This window comes from Cyprinus carpio, chromosome A10 (genome assembly GCF_018340385.1).
Source record: "Cyprinus carpio isolate SPL01 chromosome A10, ASM1834038v1, whole genome shotgun sequence".
Taxonomy (NCBI): domain Eukaryota; kingdom Metazoa; phylum Chordata; class Actinopteri; order Cypriniformes; family Cyprinidae; genus Cyprinus; species Cyprinus carpio.
In genome coordinates, this window is record NC_056581.1 from 12,829,544 (window position 1) to 12,842,013 (window position 12,470).

Sequence of the window (12,470 nt, forward strand, 5' to 3'; positions counted from 1 at the left end):
TAAATACGAACTCCAAATCTGATGTTTACCATGTTTAAAATACACCTCAGCATTTAAAAAGACAGTAACGGTTGTGTATCAGCACTGGCGTGTGTTTGTGCAGGCATGCATGGGCCGATGCCCGTGTCTGTGCCAGCTGTAGTTACTGAAGCTGGCAGGACGTTAATGAGGAGGTCCTGAGGAGGGATGAGAGGAGAGTCTTGGATGGAAAAGAAAAAGAACCGGATTAAAATTTCAGCACAACACAGAGCCCTAAGAGAGGGAGAGAACAAGATAGATGGCTGGGACGACAGACACCTCGCGGGCCTGTGAGAAAGGCGGACATTCCACCCTGAACACGTCTGGGAGGGGAGGGATATTGGGGGAGGGCAGTGGGGGAGGGGAAAAGAGAGATGGAAAGGGAGAGAGAGGTTCGCATACAAACAGCGAAGCGAATTGAAGCATTCCATTATTACGCTCGACTGAACCCTGCTCCTCTTTTCACCCTGAACCCAAGACACACACACACACAAACCAAATACACACTCTCTTTGCAGCTGATACCATCCTTCCTTCAGACTGAACTAAAAAAGAGAAAGAGGAAGGGGAGGGTGAGACGACAGGAAGGGATATGAGAGACAAAAATAGGAATGATGTTACTGGACTGACTAGTTAAAGACAAACTGAATGTTAAAAGGGTGAAAACTGGATTAAAAAACAAGCAGTAACTCTCCTATCCAACAAAAAAAAAAAACATGACAGGTTGAGATTTCAATGATTAATATTAGTTTTCTCGACCCACATGGCCTAGATTACATCAGCAGTTAAGAAAAGTCAGTTTAGAGACTGAAAAAGTTGTAAGGTTTAGATGGAAAAACAATGAAATCACACTTTTTTCAGTAGCATGCACTTAATTGTTATTCCATTCTATTCGATTCCACATTGAGTTTAACAGTTTTCAATAAGCACCACCGCAAACATCTCCACGCTTCATATGGGTGATGATCAGTTAACACTATGGATTTTGTGTCCATACCTGCTGAACACCCAGAGCTAACCGCCCTGGATCAAACACAGAACAACTGCCCGCCGAGGGACTTCCTTTCTTCATCATGGGCTATTACTGGAGCACTGCGGAGCATGACACATTCTTATGTTTATTTAAACTATGCGATACACGCACACGAACATCTCGGCACCCTTGCTGTTGAGATCCACCTACTGTCACTGTGGATGAACTGAGCTAACGTAGCATGTAAAACCCTGAGGCCAGGAAAGGGCTCTTAGATGGGGGCGGGATTCCTTTATCCCCTACCAAAGACACATGCACAGAATCACGTAACCTCATTAAGTCAGTAATCACAACAACGACGAAGTCCTGGATTATAGATGTTTCAGGCTTAGGCAAAATAGGATGTGTAAAGCACAAATCTATATATGTACAGCATGCAGACCAGAAAACACTGCACCAGTAGCAAAAGAATAAAAAAAAGTGGAATTTTAAATAAAGAAAATAATTATATTTAAAATAAATTCAAAAAAATAATTATAAAAAAAGTGGAATTTTAAATAAAGAATTTTATTTTATTTTAAATATATTGTCTTTTGTTGTTATGGATTATGGTTTGTGTTACGCGTCTAAAGATTTCTTATGCATCTCAAAACATGCAAGAGTAGCCTACGTCGTGTATGAAAATCTGTGTGCGTGTGTGTAAAACATCAAACTGACGATTCATATGCTTAATCTTCTGTAATTGTTTAATCATTGTGATTGATTGTAGCTGGAATTTTTAAGAACTTGGTAAGAAAGAATAATCAAATACAGTAAGTAGTTTCTGGATTTCTTATTTCTAGAAAATATTCACATCTTACTTTAAATGTACTGTATGTAAAGTAATGTAAAGGTAATGTAAAGGTAATGTAACGTCACTGTAAACTTGCATCATTTACAGGAGGTATACTTTAAAATAACTATTTGGCCATTACATACATACATCGATATCCATAATCCATACACAAAATCCAATACATTTATATCAATAATAATATATCCATCACATTAAATTTTTAACTTTTTTGTATTTTGGCCCAGATAACTCTCATATAGCTGTAAAAATTGCCTGCTGGCATTAAAATATATACACTTTCATGACTAGATAGACACAGGTGAGTTTCTCTTTATTATACATTTTAGGTTTCTGTATCAGGTAGTCACTCAACCGTAGGTAATTCTGTCAGATTGTCCATCCGTTGAGTGAGTGTGTACAGGTCGGCTAGTCTGGTTTCGTCCGTTAAACTTAACTTCTTCAAATAACTTTACATATTCAAGTAAAATCTGATTTTCTTATTGTTAAAAACAAGCTAACAAAACTTCATAGCTAGAGTCAGGGGAATCTTTCTGCCTCCACCTAATTTAAACATCACAATGTTTGCGTCACATTGTATACTAACTGAAAACGGGGTCTATAGATAAATGAATTATAATTGTATTACAAGATATTTGAAATGCATGCACATATTGGTTTTTTTTATGACATTTTTTATGTATTGTTATATAGAAAATAGATTTCCTGTGTACATTTATTAAACTACACACACACACACACACGTGAACGAGAAGGGAAAAGTACAATAAACAGCACATTAAATTCATTGCAACATCAACAGTGTTGTTTCATTTCATATCAGCAGCAAAATCAATAAAATTTTGCAAATAATCAGTCACACTTCCCAGACAAAAAAAAATTACTTAATAAAATAACAAGCTAAAAGAAAGCTGGAGCACCAGAATGAGAAACAGATAAGAGATCTAATGGAGTGGAAACGTTTACCTGCCACACTCTCTGTAAGAGTCCCCGGGAGAGACGGGGCGGATTGGAAACAGGCCAATGTTACTGAATGTCAATGCGTTTTCTTGTGTGTGTGCGTGTGTCTCTTTCTTGTTTGCGTTTGTATGCACGTACACAGCCATATTCAAATGTTTGTGCTTAAACATGACAGCATGATTTATCTCTCGTTAGATCCGTGTCTGCAGTGATCGTGGAATCAGAAGCATGTCTTTTTCTCAAATAAACCCTGCTTTGACCTTCCAGTTCGACCACAGGTCACCACAGAGGGTTTCTGTGCTAAAAAAAAAAAGTGGCTTCTTTGACTTTAACTGTACAGTGCTGGGGGGTCTGGCATGGCAGGGTTTGGTTTAATCACAGGTAGTGTAATTATGCCACCTCAGTGCAGAGAACTGCACCGAAACAGCCCGCAGCGAGCGCGCTCTGCAACAGGATGCATTCCTCAGTGACAGCAAGACAAGGAAATTGCCACCTAACCCAGACCACATGACAGGGAGAGAAGAATGCACACATGCAGACGCATACAGACACACACGCATGACCCAGATCAAGGCAAACAGACACAATGCACAAACAAAAAGCATGTATGCACAAACTGATTCGCCGCCCACAAAATGTCAGCCGATGGTACGAATCCCTTCATTACAGGATTCTCAGAGAATCACTCAGAGCATCCGTGCGAGACATGAAGGATTGTGTCATCCATTATTCAGTCTCGTATAGCCATAAAGGCATCATGGGCGGGATGTGAGGACTATTGAATATCAACTTGTCCATGAATGAAGGTGTGATTTTACCACACTGTGTTTTCCCCCATAATCAAACCTGTCTGCAGTAGGATTATGAGCTGTTTTAGTGTGGATCAAAGGGGTGTGTGTGTTTGTCTGTGTCTGTACGGACACGCAAATGTGGGTAAAATGTGTGTGCAAAGGTGAGACAAGCACACAACATGCCTAGCAGACAGTCAACGAAATACAGAAGGGGGAATCCGAGCCATTTCTGTGCTAATCCACACTGTCTCCTGCTGCGTCCCATCAGAATGAAAACGGGCTACTCACTTTGCTGTGGATTCTTCATCGAATTTTATCTTCAGTTCATGGAGTTCTGCCTGAGTTGCTTCAAGTGCTGTGGAATAAATGAAATGCATGTCAGTAAAACAGGCTTAAAGATTTTAACTATGTCAGATTACATGTATGCAATTGCAAAAACACCCAACTTGACGGTTAATGCATTAGCAAACCTGTTTGTAAGGACTGCGTTTTCATGTCCAAGTCTTCTGTCCTGCTGTCCTGGCTCTGCTGTGGCTGACTGCATAGACATTCAAAGCAGAATTAAAACAACTTATTAAAACAACTGTACATTGACAATTAAAACAAATTTCCCAACATAAATTAATGTACAGACAGGATAGTCACATTAACACTGCAGTACTGCAAACTGATATGAACATATGAATAATCACTAGATGCAGTGCATATAAATAAATGACTAGATGCAGTGCTATTATATAAAATTTTTAATGTTTAATGACTAAATATTTCTAATGTGGACATACAGCTATATTTTCAAAGTGAGCTTCCTATTGCACTGCCTACTGTTTTTTACAGTTTTAATTTATTATCATTAAGATACTATAATAGTTATTCAGATTTTAGATTCGATTTTATTTTTATATTTTCCCATTTTCGCATCTATGATACCCAAACATTTTGCTTAAGAGCTGAGAAAATAGTTTTTCAAGCTATGCGTTTATGTTCTTATGAATTATTTGGCGTCAACTGCTATCTAGGAAGGCAGCTTGCTAGTTTTTGAAACACAGCCCTATGAATTCATTATGCAATCATGAAGACTAATGCCGTATCGGATTTGTGCAACAGTCAGGCTAACCTCTCCTTGTCTGCATAGTTGTTAGGAAGGTTTTCCCCTTTGCTTTCCCTCTCTTCTCTTCCTGATGGGTCCTGGTTCTGATCAGAAGCTTCCTCTGTGTTCTTGGCCTGCAGAGAATGCTCATACTGCTCCAGCTTCTCTTTAAGTGCTTTAATAGTGACTTCTGTAGAAGAGAAACAGAGAGAAGCATGAAATAGACAGACAGTGGAGACTTACAGGTGTGTGGGGTTTAGGTTTTGTCTACACTGTGGGGCCAAAATTGTCCCCCAAGGATAGTAAAAAGCTTTAAGGAACAACAAGAGGAAAACCACTTAATAAACATACTAAATTATATCTTTAAGGAACAATTCACCCAAAAATGACAAATCTGTCATCATTTACTTCTTCAATGGAACACAAAAGGAGCAATAAAGAATATGACCAGTTACAATGAATGGGGACTGCAGCTTCAAAAGGACACAAAACGCACCATAAAAAGTAGTTCATATGACTATATTCCAATTCTTATGGAGCCATGTGACATCTTTGTGTGGAAAACAAACCAAAATTTAAGTCATTTTTCACTGAAAATTAGACTCAATGATCCAGTCAGTGCAGTTCTCAAGGTATCAGCCCACTTGAGGGAAGATTATAACTGAATAATGTCTTAGATTTTTTCACCAAAAGCTACTGTATGACTTTGAATCCAGCGCACAAGTCATATGAACCACTTTTATCATTCATTATTGTGGTGCCTTTGAATTGCAACTTGAAATTTTTCAAGGTTTCAAAAATGGATGATTGCAATGTAACGGCATGGAAGACATTCTTTGTAATTGCTTGCTTCCTGTTCTACAGCAGAAAGTCATTTGGGTTAGAAACGGTTCCTGGTGAGTAAACTAAATTTTCATTTAATGGTAAAATGTTCATTTAAAGAAAATGCTAAACCAAGAGAGTTACATTTATGATTAGGGTAAGAGGATAGAAAATTTCATTAGCTCAGTATAAAAACAACTGAAGTCAAGGGAAAGTCCCCTTTGTGACAGAAAAATGTGTGTTTACATGCCTACACACACATATCCACACAAAATATCCCCTGATAGAGAGCTTTTTCCTACTCTCTCCATCTCCTGCACAGCCATCTGCGGTGATTTAAACTCCAGCACTTCACCGCTGACACATAATCAATGAGCAGCAGTCCCACAAGAGCCCTTTTAGACCCTTAAATGCTAAACTGGACTTTAAACACTGGGAGACTGGAGGATCACTGACCTGAGAAAGATCAGCGTGTAGAATAGGAAGGATTACCTAGTGGACCGCTCAGACGGAGGAAAACACACCTGTGTGTGTGTGTACCACGCACACATGTGTCTGTGACAGAGAGATCGCATGTGGCGGTACCTACGGCTCGTGTGGGACAAATAAAATATTGCCGTTATTGAACTGCATTGATTAGGGGATTTCCACAGACTGTGAGGAAGCGATGCTCCCTCTTGTTTATGTAAAAAAAAAAAAAAAAAAAAAAAAAAAACCAGGAAACAGCAGCGGAACAGAAATAGAGCTCAGATGACTACAGCTCATTGAAACAAAAAATAGGGCCCCGTTCTATGTGGTTACACATACTGTTACGCTGCCTGCCAACATGACATATGTGTAACTCATTTAATTGGATAGGTACAGATATAAATCTGTTTTTACAAAATAAAAATGCTTACAAATGGCATTTAATGTAAATTATGTGACAATTTTGAGGGCAATAAAATATTCAGCAGGAAATAATGAAGTGATTTAATAAAAATTGATTTTAAAACCTTCAAGAATGGATGGTGTAAAGTAGGGGCTATGACTGAATAGTTAATAAATACCAAACAAACAACAACAATAATAGTGGTTGGTGTGGAATATCATTACAATGTAAAATAACTTTTCTATTTGAATCTATTTTAAAACTTATTTCTGAAATAGCAAAGCTATTATATGTGTGTGTGTGTGTGTGTGTGTGTGTGTGTAAATGGTGATATGCTACAATTTAAAAGTTTGGGGTCAGTAAGAATAATATGAAATTCATAAAAAGTGAGAGATATATATATTTTTTTTTTTCATATTTGTTTCATAGGTGATTGAAGTTCTACATATTTCGCTTTGTGGAAATGTGTTGTTGTTGTTTTCCTTCATTTCAAGCAGCATAGAGAAGTTGGTGGTTACCTTGGTTTTTAACCTCTGCCAATTTCTCGTTCGTACTCTTGTAGTGTATCTTTGAGCCTCTGGTTTTCCGTCTCCAAGTCATGCATCTTCCGAACAGTCACCTGGAGTTGCTGAGCTGCCTCCAGAGCCGAGACAGGATCTGAAAACACAACATCCGCACACACATGGGTCAGAATATCGGGTGTCCCACGTTCAGAGCAGGTGAAAGGTTTGATTCAGTGAATGAGAGCTCAGGTGTATGGAGATCAGTGTGGGCCAGTCTCTCTGCAGCTCAACTAAATACCTAAAAGTGTTTTTTGCATTTTTGCGGGATTGCCAACCGCAGCTAAAAATGTTAACTAGAAAAAACAAACCAAGCCAAAACAACGCCAATAAATCCACACTATGCTCCAGCTCCTCGGTTTTTAACTTCTGCTCGGTTTAAAATCACACTAACAAAAAAGAACCAAAAAAAGAACCATGGTGTTATCACTGATTTTATACAGATATCACGCAAGCACCATGTTTTCTTCACATGTACCATGGTAACAGTAATTTTGCTGCTAGTAGAGTAGGGCACTGATTACACAACAAGGGTGCACTCATTATTCATAAATAATTGTTATTATTTATTGAGAAAGATGAACTAAAACATCCTTTTAAAGTTACAACTGAAAAACACTGAATAATCTTAGAACTGTGGAAACGGCCACAATAAACTAAGGTCAGACGGAAAAGCAAAATAAATATTTTTTATATTTACAAAAATAGAAAATATAATAAATATAATAATAGTTTATATATTATAATTTATATTAAAATATAAATAAATAATTTCTTATCTCGTATAAAATTAGTAATAAAAAATAAATCAATTAGGCTGACAACTTTCAGGTTAGCAGGTTGTAAGTTATACTAATCATATTGCCAGGGTGTTAATTTTTTGCTTACATAAAGGAATGGCGATGTTAAGTGAAAGGGGGGTCGAAAATGCAGCGGTGGTGAGGGACCAGTGCCAACGCTTCACACAAAAGGACTAAAACATTCTGACACACACACACACACATGCTTTTTCATTCACTGTCTGTCCCCCCTCAAACGCTAATTGCTATATGACTAATACTTATGGCCCTGTTCCCGTTGATTTTCCTTAATGAGACTGCCAAGTTAATTATGTAATCAAACTATTTTATTAGCCCCTGTGGAACATGAGAGTAAAAGAGAGAGAGCGTGAGTACAGTTGGAGAACGTAAAGCTGACAGAGAAGAATGTAAAATAAAACATGTCATTCCTGTACACGTGAAGCTACAGTCGAGATCGCAGTTTTCGGCGCACATCCCTCCCCCTCTCTGTATTCTCATCTGAAGGTACAGGAAATGCTGATGGGGTGTGTTATGTGTGATGTGCATGTGTGGTGCGTGAGAGTGTGTCATATCTAAAAACTGCAAGAGGAAGTCTGAATGTGAATGATATGCTGTCTTAGTGTGTTCCCTTTTGTAGCCGTGGCAACTGCCATTTCAGCTCAACTCGGCTTGACGGGCGGCACGCGTGTCTGTCGCTCAATTCTGAACGTGAACTGTCATGTGACTGAAATGACCAGCACAATTTCAAATCTGATTTACACAGGCACATCAATTTGGATGCGTGTAATTTGATGTACAACACAACACCACAAGCACATTTTTTTTTCGTTAGGTTGGTGTCTGAAAAACTAAACTGAAGTTACGGTGATGGGCAAGCCTCCCTGAAACAAGCTATAGAGGACAAGTGGGAACATTTACATGCTTTAAAATTATATTATACGCAGATAGAACATCTATGAGACGCATTCAGCCTCTAAAAAGCAAAAACGTGAATAAAAAAACATTAAAATTAATCCTAAAAGCGACAACTGTGTTAAAATGCAGGAGTGAATCCTATAAATTACTGTTACAATGTGAACAGATACTGGAGTCACTCCTGACTTCACAATGGCTGCATAGCAATGTTTTGACATCTTTTGGGTATAAACAAGAAACACCATTTTATCTCACAGTTATATAGACAGTATACAGTATATTTTTCAGGAGTGAATTCAGTTGTCACCTTCTCATAAATCAGTCTCAACAGAATATATATATATAAAAAATATAGTTACCACACTAAAATATATTAAAAATAAATGTAAAATAATAAATCTAAATAAAAATTTATAAATTAAATTCAGTCCTGTCTCGGTTATTTTTTCTATGAGTCTCATCCAATCAGAGTTCAGAAACAATATTAACAATGGATTTTATAAAGAGTATATCAGTCTTGTGAAGAAGTTAAATGTTGGCATTAAGGTGCCTGAAACACTCCTAACACACCAGACAAATGCTCACACACAAACAGGCTCTACACAGTGTGTACCAGTGTAACTATCACAAGATAATTTGTCAAGCTGTGATCACATTCACAGACACATAGACAGGACTGGACAAGCTCCAGATTTCACAGATAGAAACAGGACATTCCCAGACTAAACCTCCCACTCCAACACCCTGCAAACACACACATACAGTTCCCTCTCAAATACACAACACGTACATATAAAAAGGTAGTCAAATGCACGCCATTGAACTGGCCCGGGATCTCCAGACCGCAGCATTGTGATAATTTAGGGATGTATTTAAGTTAGTTGTGTGCAGTCAGACAGTCCCAACCTGCTCCAAACAGGCCCAGGCGGCACTGTCTGTCATGTCTGCCCTCCCTCCCTGTCGCTCAGCAGATTGGGTGGAGCTACACAGCTAGATTCCATGTGTGTGTGTGTGTGTGTGTGTGTGTGTGTGTGTTTCTTCTGCCAGGGAGGTCTAAAGGTTTCCAAAGCTAAATGTTTAGTTCAGCCAGAATTTGTCTCTCTCAACAAGACTCCATAGTCGCACTTGCTTAACGGGGGTTTGATACATTATCTGCACTTTCTTGTGGTGAACTTCATTCAGTATGAAGCACACCACTCTAAATCGAGCGGCAAGGGCTAAAGATGTTTTGAGATGTCACATGAACCTTTGCCCTGGCGGGCACCATTAACTTATTATGGGATCAGCGCATCAGAAACATTACCATATAAAAACTGAGGATCCGGGGGGCCATTATCTCACCGTTAGGAAAGCCAAAGTCGGATTCGGAAGATTAAAAGGTGTTGTATTGTGGGGCAATGAATGCGGATTTTATTAGAACCCAAGTTCCTCTGTGTGTGGGAGTTGGAACGGAGTGGGTCTCTAAAGCCGTAGAAGTCATTCAATGTAAGACGGCCTGTGGCGCATGCATGTGTGTGTGTGTTTTAGACACTAGAGACGGAAGTCTCATAAATATGACTGATGTGTTTACAGTATTCTCGCCTCAGTGAAACACTACAGCAGTGTGTGTGAGTGCATTTGTGTGTGTGTGTGAGCAGCCAGCTCAGAGCGAGCCGAGACATACCTGGGGACATCGATGTAATCTCTTGTACACGCTGAGGAAAGCAGCCTCTGATTCTTTACTTCTTTTACTCAAGGCGTCGATCTGAAACAATGAGGGGAAAAAAACACAATAACTGAATTGCGGTCGCGCTTAGAACTGCCAGGCTTGGTAAACTGCATTAGCAACCAGGCTGAAATTTGCATACAACAGGACATTAGCAGCAATGACGAGTCCATTAAAGATTGGCCATATGGAAAACAAGCCTAGAAAAAGAGATTTCGAACTCACACGCGCGGCACATTACGTGCAATCACTTACCACCTATTCGACCTAAATAAAACAGCTAAGTGTACATAAACCGTGACCCCTTTTCATTCACACATGGTAAATCATTTATGTTTTTTTTGACGCGTGCGATATTTTTCCAAGAGCTGGGTCGAGGCATTTTGGGGGCAAGCTTCAGGTGTATACGCTCGGCCGTTTGTGGTTCGCCTTTATATAGAAGGTAATTATCAGGTATAAATCCAAATCCCTGTGAGCATGAGATGACAGAAAAAGGTAATGAGGGAACTCTGATAATGAGAAGAACTTTTGGCCTTAATATAGAGCGCCGCAGACGCGTTACGTATGGGGCAAATTACATACTGTATCTGGGTTACAGCTCCCACAGCAAGGAGAGGCCTTCATCATTTCCTGAAGATAGATGATTTTCAGAATGGTGGCCGCAGTCACTGAGGTGCCGCCCACTAACTTAATCTAACTGTCAATTTGCCGAAAGATGCATGATCACAGTCATAACAAATGTCGATAGAAGGCAATGCAGATTAAAAATATTCTTAATATTTAACAAAAAAAGTTCCTACTTGAGCTTCAATGTAAATGTGCAGACTATGAACCCCCATTACAGAAAAATTAATTACAGAATAATATAATTAATAATAATAAATAAAATAATTTAAAAATGGTTCCAAATTAAATAATTAAAATAAAATAATATTTTATTTAATTAAAAATAAATTATTAAAACCGTAAATACAGTGGAAAAAAATGCATTATAAGATACTTATTGGCACATTTTTACTATCAATATGTACATGTAAAGACACATATATCGCATATATGAAAATATCACTCTCAATAACCTAGAATTACAGCAGAATCACTGGAATAAGCCTCTGTAAGCCTCTGCCTTCCAAGGTTTCACTGGGACAGATGACCTTACTGACCTTTTGGTGGCAATGTATGACAGCTGGAACAAACAGTGCAAACCCAGTGCCATAACACACAACAATAAGGAAAGAAAGAGCGATAGCATGAGACAAAGAGAGAAAGATTGCAATACAGGCTCTTCAGTTTACACAGCTCTAATAAAGACAACTGATCTCTCTTAATCTGAATACACACACAGCTGTGGTGATTCTGGCCAGATTATGATACATCATCCATCTGCATTCTGCTACGGTTTGGCCAAAAAAGTACCCTGTTGATACTATATTGTCAACAGAAACATTATTTTGTGATTGATTTCAATACATGTGATGTTAACACTAAGATAATGGGCGATTTCCCTAATAAGCATCAAACACAGTGTAAACAAATATGTTGATTAAGTGATTATTCATTTTTAATTACATTGGACTATTATTATCAAGGGTTTTCATGCCAGGATGCACATTTATATAATATTTATATTACATTAAATTATATAATATATTTTTTTAAATACAATATTAGGGACTTATTGCAATGCATTCTGGGGCTGCTTTGTCCACAGTGCATCATTGCCTTGGCTAAAATGAGGTATCTTATAAGGCAGCATAATTAGGTTGCCTACATTTGGGGACAGCTTTTTGAGTTGGAACCAATACGGCGGTCTGTAGGCAGTTCCACTAGGTTTTGGAATTGTACAGAAACAGTATTTCCACCCAATGTAACATTTCTTAAGCTGCTGAGAACTGCATGTTATACAGTGTCTTAAAAATGTGACAACCAAAGGCAGGAGAAAGACGAAACGTCTTGGATCAACACATCAGAGTGATTTTCTACAGTAGGGTGTGGTGAACCCACATACAGAAATTATAAAATGCCACTGCAGCACTTTCCCATCGTGCAACTCTGATGATGACAGCGTACTGATGACAGTGTGCTGTAGAACCAGCATGCAGTCTGGCCCAA

At 38.5% G+C, this 12,470-nt stretch overlaps 1 pseudogene; it reads right to left on the bottom strand.

Annotated features, from left to right (window-relative positions):
- LOC109096874 overlaps positions 1-12,470 on the bottom strand; it is a 108,715-nt pseudogene that overhangs the window by 36,580 nt on the left and 59,665 nt on the right.